Source organism: Tachypleus tridentatus, chromosome 13, assembly GCF_004210375.1.
Source record: "Tachypleus tridentatus isolate NWPU-2018 chromosome 13, ASM421037v1, whole genome shotgun sequence".
Taxonomy (NCBI): Eukaryota; Metazoa; Arthropoda; class Merostomata; order Xiphosura; family Limulidae; genus Tachypleus; species Tachypleus tridentatus.
The window spans coordinates 73,410,755-73,420,962 of NC_134837.1; positions in this window are offsets into that span (position 1 = coordinate 73,410,755).

Here is a 10,208-nt window from a genome sequence, read left to right on the forward strand (position 1 = left end):
TATTATTATCTGCACCCTTCCTTCAGTAGTTTAATAGTAAGTCTGTAAATTTTTAACGTTAAAAATTGGTTTCCATGCCGTGGTGGGCAGAGCAAGATATCCCATTGTGTAGCTTTGTACTTAACAAAGAAAAAAAAACAAAAAAAACAATGAACTACAGTTTGTCATACTATATTTATACAAATATACAATATTCCTACATATATTATAAACAAGTATATGTAAAGTTTGTATTTGTATTAGTTTTAATTTATACTGTTTCTTGAAGGTCCCCCAATTTTAAATACCGAAACTGAATTATGAATAACCTTGTTTATTTTTGGCAAATAAGCTGCACGATGGACCATCTACCAACACAAATAATCTAACCCCGAATTAACTTAAAGCATTGTAAGTGTGTAAATTTATCGCTAGCCTATCAAGGACTATAAAGCATAACCAGAAAATGTGGAAGTAGCAAGATGTGATATTCCTAATTTGGATAATTAATTAATTCTGCATAAGTAAATCTGTGGTTATGAAGTACCAATATCTCAATCTTTCTTCTATCCCACTAACACAGTGTTTTGTTTGCGGACTCACACTGCTAGAAATCGGGTTTCGATACCCAAGGTGAGTGGAGCACAAAAAGTCCTTTGTGTTGCTTTGTGCTTAACTATGAAAAACAACAAAACTCAATCTTTTAAAATATATACTCATATTCACAAAATTCAAATGATTTCGTAAAATTCATTTCTAGACATCAGTTAAATTGAAACTTAGTATTACTTTGTATCCCAGAATACGGTTCAAGGAAACTACTCACTGTCTCATGGATAGTTTTGATGTGACCTACTTTATCTGGGGTATGTGAAACTGTAATATTCAGACAAACTGATAACCGACAAGAAAGTCTAAAGCAGTTCCAAAAATATATTCAGAATTCTGAGTCAAAAATAAACCAAACACGGAGCAAAAAACAACAACACGAAAACACAAGTGAACTTGGTTTGTTTGTTTTAGAATTTCGCACAAAGCTACTCGAGGGCTATCTGTGCTAGCCGTCCCTAATTTAGCAGTGTAAGACGAGAGGAAAGGCAGCTAGTCATCACCACCCACCGCCAACTCTTGGGCTACTCATTTACCAACGAATAGTGGAATTGACCGTCACATTATAACGCCCCCACAACTGAAAGGACAAGCATGTTTGGCGCGATGGGGATGCGAACCCGCGATCCTCAAATTACGAGTCGCACGCCTTAACACGCTTGGCCATGCCGGACCAGTGAACTTGGAAGTGTAAATTTCTCTATTCACGCCACACTGCTTGTGATACCAAATTGGCAAGGCTTCTGTTCTATGTTACTATTTTCTGGCTCCTGATGTCAAGGAAAGGGGCACTAAAGTTAACATAAGGCCAAAACCACAGGATCAAAAAACACATAGACACAAAAACAGGGAGACCAGAAAAGCAAATTCCAAAAAGGTTAAGAACGAAATAATTGAAAAAAATCTATATTCTGTTAAAGCCTTAGTACAGTATTCCATTAGTCCTGATGTTTTGTATTTCATCCAGTAGTTTATATACAGTTCTAAGTCAGGTTTCTGTGTTACTTATTTGAATCGACTATCATTTTAGACGTCGATATCAAGGCTTAAGAATTAACGTTGCAATATGTAAACTTCACTTGTATACAGTGAATTATATTTCTCATAGAACATGAGTATTAGGCTTATTACATTTTTAAACACTAATATGGTCCCTTAGCGATTTTAAAGAATTAGAAAAGTGTATACTAATACCATTCCAACCTCACTATGTTTGTCACAGCCATTGCCAACGACGCGTTTCACTTAATCCAGAAATCTTCAAGCCTGTTGGAATACAACAGTAGAAGACATTCGATCAAAGGGAACGCGATTAATTACATGTACAAACTGCATAGACATTTCGAAAAATTATCTTGATATACATAAATAAAGATATATTATATGAAAGTTATCAAAATGTTAAATTAGAAGTTATTTCAACTGTGACAAAAGTGTTCTGTGAAATTTTGTGTTCAAATATTCTGATTGGTCAGCCACAAATAGAACGTGAAGTGTAACCAAAGTTTTGATGATTTCAAATAAATTTGTTTCTTATTTTTAGAAAGCTGGAATTTGCTATGAAATACTGCCCTCATTTCTTCTGACTCCAGTGAAGGCTAGTCTTATTTATCTTTTCTTAAATATATTTTTCATTTCTTTTCCTTTTTTAAATTTGCGTACAGTTTGTTTTGCTTTTCAGCTTAACATATAATATGACGAAAGTCCTTTTTCTTTGATTGATTGTTTCAGCAGACTTTTCATAATGAAACTTTGTAGAATGGATGATAACTGCCTGTTGTGGAGACACAAGTGTAGAGGACAACGTTTCGAGAGTCTTTCGCCTTTCGTCATCAGGTGAAAAAGTCCTTTTTAATTCATCAATAACATATATATATATATCCAGTTTAATATTCTATTTGCTTAGTTAACAGTGTTTTTTGGTTCTTCAACTTCACAAGTTTCTTACCTGTTCTTCAACATGCCTGATATTTGGACTTATACAATAATTAAGTTCTGATCAATAATACGAAAACTTGGTCAATCGAGGGAAGATGTGGTAATCGATTCCTGTGCTCCTTGTGTGGAATACCATCCAATAATATGTGTCTACCTTTTAGTAAAAACTATAGCACAGAGAATGACAGTCAAAATGATCTGAAGATACACTACTTGAAACGCCGGTTGATCCAGAGAATTCCCTGTCGAACTTTTTTTTTCAGACATTCCATAGCTTTACAATTTTTTCTACCCCTGTTTTAACTAAGCTGTGGCCAAGTCCTCCCAGAACCATTGTTAACTTCCATAATTCTTGTGAATGTTAGTTGCGCACAAGGAAAAATGTAACGAAAAGAGGTAACTGGTGGTGGTTACAATGCAATCCCTTGATGCATCTGTACAGCAAACCACACAGATTGGCATTCATTGCTCTTGAAAACTCATAATGGCTAAATCCCTTAAAAGCATACATAAAAGTGTTGGAGTGGGTGAACAGTGTCCAGTGCCTATTTCCCAATAACGTGGTTATCATTCCAAAACATGCGTGACATATCTAGGGTCAGTCAGCAGCTTTCTCTTTAAGAGATAAGTATTGGTGAAACGTACCAACAAGGACCTCGTGTTTGAGCAACTTAAAGTTGTGACAGTCACATGGCGATGCACCATTCTAGTGAACAAAAGTAGGAGTTTGGTATTTAACAGAATTATAGCTGCAGAGGAAGAGAACATGCTGTTCCTGATTAACACACTCATCCACATGAATACGGTAATAATGGTGACTTCCAGTCAATACGGTTGGGAGTGAGAGATGATTCTTAGCAGTTAGAATGACTTTGTAATGTTGATCGTCATGACTATGATATCAACAAAGAAAAGGAAATTACATCCCTCACTTTTCGAAGAGTCATTTGATCACAACAGCAGATGATACCATGAAGAATACTTTAGTTAGACGTTACATGTGTGTCATCTATATGCTACATAATTTTTAATCACTACAGTATTTCCACTTTTCAAAGTTTGTTTTGAGAGTATAAAATTTATAGCTCTCAAATAAAAATGTTCTTGCTAATTACAAAAATTCCAGATTTTCTACAAATTTTAATAGATTCAAGAAATTGTGCCAGATTTTCGCAAATTTTCCACTGAACTGTACAAAATAAAAGCAATGTAAACTATACACGTGAACAAGACAATATTTTTAAAAATAGAAAATCATACATAAATAGTTAAAATTTTACTCAGAAATATTTGTTCATAAGCACAAGGCCCAGCATGGCCAGGTGGGTTAAGGAGTTCAACTCGAAATCCGAGGGTCGTTGGTTTGAATCCCGGTTGCATCAAACATTCTCGCCCTTTCAGCCAAGGGGACGTTATAATGTGACGGTCATCCCACTATTCGATAGTAAAAGAGTAGCCCAAGAGTTGGCGATGGATGGTGATGACTAGCTGCCTTCTCTCTAGAGTCTAGACTTACACTGCTAAATTAGGGACGACTAGCGCAGATAACCCTCGTGTAACTTAGAGCGAAATTCAACAACAAACAAACAATCATAAGCCCAAAGATAAACGAAAGGCTTTCTGTGCTGTGCTCACTGTGGTTATCGAAACTTGATGCATAACAAAATAACATTCTCACTTATCGTGTAGTCACCAGAAGACCACGTAGAAACGAAAATTATGCTTGTGGCCATTGACGCTCGGAGAATTTTTTAAAGGTTAGGAAAAGTAGTGTGAAATCGTGAATTGAATAAAAAAATTAGTACACATATGCTGAATGAATAAAGAAAGAATTATATTTCCAATTTTTAAGGTGGGGCAATGTACCCCCACTTGACTTCATCTGCGTGATGTATTCATGGTTATTTGGGTATCTGTGGTATTCCTTACTTTATCTGCATATTCTGTGCACCGAGCGATATCTCCCATATTTAAATACAGAAGGCCCAATAACACTTCATGTTCTCTCCCAAACATCAGAGACGATGGTGTATGACCTATAGTTTCAGGTACTGCCGTTTGATAACTCATAAGTAGCAGTGAATTATATTGACATCATACTGATAATCATTTACATAAACTAGTAATTGGTTTAAAGTCTACAGTTGTATCTCTCCATAATTCCGTTGGAAGAAGATTAATGAGCTGATGTCCTGGTGTTTTTAATTCAAATGGTCTGACATATTTCTGAAAAGATGGCTGAATCAGAGTTTTATCCCTGATCTCAGTGAAGTTCCATATTTTGAAATGATTTAATTAAAGAGTTTATTTGTTAAGAGTTTCTACTTCTTGGATAGAAACAGCATATGCCTCTGGTCATTTGGTGAAATAGTTTAATTTCGCGCAAAGATACACAAAGGCTATCTGCGTTAGCCGTCCCTAATTTAGCAGTGTAAGACTAGAGGGAAGGTAGCTAGTCATCACCACCCACCGCCAACTCTTGAGCTACTCTTTTACCAACGAATAGTGGGATTGACCGTCACATTATAACGCCTTCACGGCTAAAAAGGCAAGCATGTTTGGTATGATGGGAATTCGAACCCGCGACCCTCAGATTACGAGTCGATCGCTCTAACCACCTGGCCATGCCGGGCCCTGGCTCTCTCTATTGAAAATATTCTTACCCTCTTCATTCTTCGCGCACGGCATTTATTTATTGGACTCACCTGTATCTGTGAAGTTATACATAATAAAAGTTACTATACTTCCAAATTCAATACGTTTCTTCATGAAACTTGGCAAGCTTACAATTAACATTACGAATATATTGTACACAAGCTAGAATTTTCAATAAAGATTTACTTGCAAGCTTACATAGTCTTTGACTCATTCAGTGTAAGTTGAATTTCTTACGAAGAATAAATCTTCCTTTACATATTACATTTGCATAACTGCTTTATTGTTAATAAAATTATTTAATTAAACTCTGAATGTAGCTCTGTAAACGATCATGGCACGTGTACTTCGACTTAGCTGAGGTCATAGGGTTCAGTACTATATGATTTCTCCAGAATCTAAACCTTTGTTCTTATTGGTGCTGAATGAAATGATTTATGGCCAGAACAACACTTAGTATCTCTTTCTAAATGGTACAATAATCCCTTCTGAAATATTCAGTGACTTACTACAATAAGCACCCACGTATTCTTTTCATGTTTTACTTGTGATAGAACTTCTCCCACCGCAAATTTATTAGTACCTTTGTCTAAAATGAATGAATCATAACATCTATTAGTAACGTTTTAAACTATGCATTTATTTTCTATTCTATAACTTTGTCTCATCTATGCCAGCATTTCCATGATTCTGTCCAGAGCAATGCACAATGTAAAAATTGCACTCTTGAAGTTTCTATGACGAATAAATCCATGTGCATTGCATGACGTTTACTAAACCATAAGTTAAACTTCTCGTGGTGACAAACATTTACTAATCCTCCTCTCAGTGGCACAGTGGTACGTTTGCAGACTTATATTGCTAGAAATCGAGTTTCAATACCCGAGCATATCATGTGGTGTCACTTTCTTCATTATAATCTGTCACTGTAAATGTTCCTATGAGCCACGATTCGCTAACCATAGATTATTCACAACCAGCAATCCAACAATATTTACTTGCTTTTTTACGTAATTTGTTTAGAGGACGAGCTATGTCACAGAAGTACTTCACAAAATAACAAAACGAAGAGTACAGTCCCAGAAATTTTCTTATCTCATGATTTTTTGTTTTCTAGTTTTGGTCAATTCTAAGAATATTTAAGCTTGGGTGGGTATGAAGACATTCCTTCTTTGCTGAATATGTGTCATGACGCACCTGCTGGTAGAACAATTAATACTTCTTGGGGTTCAACTAAACATTCCCTGTTACCAACTGATCCAGAACCTTCCTTAGCCCAGTAAATTCCTACTTCACATTCTATCTGAAACTATCCCAACCTCGCATTCATGTATCCACATAAAGATGTTTTTCAAAATAGACCTTTCATCAGTGTCAATTACCCACGCATCACGAAACACAAAGAAGCTTTCTACAATAAGGGCAATGTCACGTGACCTGTATGTAAGATGGAGATAATGCTACTTTGTCTTCAGGTCTCGAACAAATAATTTGCCACTTCCACGTGGCACAGCGATAACTTTGCAGACTTATATTACTAGAAATCGAGTTTCGATACCCATGGTAGGCATAGCGCAGGTAACCCATTGTGCAGTTTTATGCTTAGCTACAAACAAACCAACAGGCAAAGAGCAAATAGTTTCCAGTTAATGAGTCGTGGTTCACAAGTTCGCACAAACTCTTCGGAATATTCATAGTACCAGATTATAATGAAGAAAGTCCCACCCTATGATATGTATAAAAAGATTTATTGTGCATGTTAAATTAAGACACAGTTAGGTTCCACATCCTTTAATCTACTGTCCATTATATCGTGATACTTAAAGAGATTTATCATTGTTCAGCAGTCTGATCCAAGCATGTTCATTTAAATTGGTTCATTTCTCCAGTAAATAGATAACACCTCCTACTTCTTCGATTTCTATACATAACAAAAACACACTTATTATCTGTGAAATTACTAAAAGTTTAATTATCTAGCCGTTGATAGTCGCTGATGTCTTCTGTGACTCTTACTGACTACCCCACTGTGCTGTTCTTTGTCAGTTCATATATTGTCTAGGTTTATCTCAAAAAACGCTTACACTTACAGAAATCAATGCAATACCCTTACTTGTCACCCATATTTCTTGATTGTTGCAGCTGTTGTTGTTTTTCTTTTGTATCTTTATCACTGGTGACGTCATGTGTCTCCTGGATAGCTGTCTTCTTTGCAAGCTCTCTTCTCGTTCCACACATTACCAGACAACTGAATCTTTTGAATCGTAAATAACAACTACTCTATTCATATGCATTGTCAGTTAATTTAACTTTACTTGGCCTAAATTTAAGTAGGAAGCATATGTTTTCTCACATGCTGACCTTCGTTATTGAAAACGATTACATTTCTATAAGATTTTTTAATTTAGTTTTAACGTTATTTTATATATTACCTTTCAGTTTTAATACTTGCTTGTTTATTTATTAAAACGTCCTATCGATAACTCAACTCTTTTTTTTTTCCTTTCCTTCTTTTATAATTCTTTTATCTGTAAAGTTTTTATATTATTCATATTTTACTAATTAAATCTTTCATTTACAAAACCTTGTAATACGTCATCATTACAATGTACACACATACACATATACATATTTTGAAACCTTAATAATCACTGACATTATGTAAATAATAATAAATCCATCAGCATAATAACTGATAATGGTCAGATGGTTAAGACACTTAACTCCTACTGTAAAGACCATGGGTTCGAATCCCATTCACACCCATTCCACACGCTCTTTTAGCCGTGGGGGTGTTATAAAGCGACAGTCAACCTTACCATTCGTTGCTAAAAGAGTAGCCCACGAATAGTCGGTGGGTGGTGATAACTAGCTACCTTCCCTCTTGTCTTATACTGCTAAATTAGGGACAGCTAGCGCACTTCGCCTGCGTGTAGTTTTGCGCGAAACTATAAAACACACAATTAATATTAAAGAAACACTGATAATTAAACAACATAAACTCTTATGATTGAACTCACAAAAAAGAAAATAATTCAAATAAATTTTGTTTGGGCATCTATACTCTAATAAAATGTCTGTGCCCGTTGTGCATTCCAATGTATCGGATGAATTCCATTTTTCTGCTGTCTTATCATAAAATTGTGGATCTCATCCCTTATCTGAAACTCTTGATGATATGAGTTCTGTGAAAGTAAAACCAGGCTTCTTTTCCTCATCTCTGGGAGATATTTTACACTTTCATGGTATAATAGTAGTAATAATGGGTGGGAGTAATTGAAGGGAGTTTGGGCTTTAAGTCTACAAGATAATAAAATATTATTTATGGTTCACGACATTCTCCTCGTAAGTTATTAAAAGTTCGTGTACCGTAGAGAAGACACAACCAGTCTCACATTATGCATCTCTTGCTAGTTTGCAGCTAGTTCTTCACTGATATTCCATATTTTTATTGCACTAAAACACTGATTTTTCGCAGTGAACATCACTAATGCAGATGCACACATACTAACACACTTTCGTCATTTTACTGTTTTCTAAAGATACTCTCTCGAACTTTAAAGTGATTTTTTAAAAAATGAAGTTTTTTTTTCTTATTATTCTATGTTTCTATATTATTGTTGATATTTTCTAGGATTTCTTTATTATCTCTGGATGAACATTTGTACTTGCTCTCAATCAAACCTAAAATTTTATTTAATAATTTGACAATCTTATACTTCCTTTTATGAATTTTCTTTTATCGACAATCAGTTAAACTAAATCGATTTTTGCTTTTCAACTAATAAGGGGAGTTAATTTCCATTTTCTGTTGCTTTGGTTTGGTTTGAATTTCGTGCAAACCTACACGAGGGCTATCTGCGCTAGCCGTCCGTAATTTAGCAGTGTAAGACGAGAGGGAAGGCAACTAGTCATCACCACTCACCGCCAACTCTTGGGCTACTCTTTTACCAACGAATAGTGGGATTGACCTCACATTATAGCTCCCTCGCGGCTGAAAGAGCGGGCATGTTTGGTGTGACGGAGATTTGAACTCGCGACCCTCAGATTACGAGTCGAGTGTCTTATCCACCTGGCCATGCCGGGCCTTTCTGTTGCTAAATCACTGAATGCAATTACATCAGTAATAGCCGAATCAATTGGGGTTTCGCATTGGTAATTTCCAATTTATCAATACTGGAATTATTTGTTTAAACTGGAGTAACAACGTGTTTATCTACTACTGTTAAGGGTTACTACAGTTTTCCACAGACACTTTTTCTATTATTTATAAATCTTATATATGCTTTTGTTTTGTTTTTTACAATCGGTGATTGTTCGTTCTCATCCTAGTAGTCCCCACTGATACAACGGTACCTCTATGGATTTAAAACGCTAACATCAGGGGTTCGATTCTCCTCGATGGAATCAGCAGATAGCCCTTATGGCTTTGAAATAAGAAAACACAAACACACATCCCTGATCCTAATACCACAGTTACCTTTTTTATTTGCTGATTTAGTACCTGAAGTTTCCTTTCCTGGTGTATTAAATTATTTATTGTTTTTGTGTCGGATACTGTGTGGAAATGAAAACTTGAAGTTTATTCAGTTGTTTAAGTATCGAGTTGTACTATAAAAGCTTAATGGTGAACTAGTAACTTATCCATATCTTGTGTCTTTAATTCTTATACCTTTAATATTGTAATAACTTTGTTCATTGTCATATTTTGGATAAATATGATAATGTTAAGTTGTGTCTTTGATTGTAAATAACCATTAACCTGACGCCCTTGTTCTGTAAAAAATAAAAGAGGGGAGATATTTTAATTTATTTTTCATAAAACTATGATACTTATTATTTAATTCATAGATACAAATTAATATTGCAATCAAAATAATTCCTATATTAGGCGTAAATCCTCAATGTTCCTTCAATACAGTTGCTTTGAATAAATTGCTCAAACGTTCTTAAATTTCCTTCTACTGTAATATTATCTACCCATGTATAGTGCACAAATATTTGTACTGTGTATAGCGGCCCGCCAT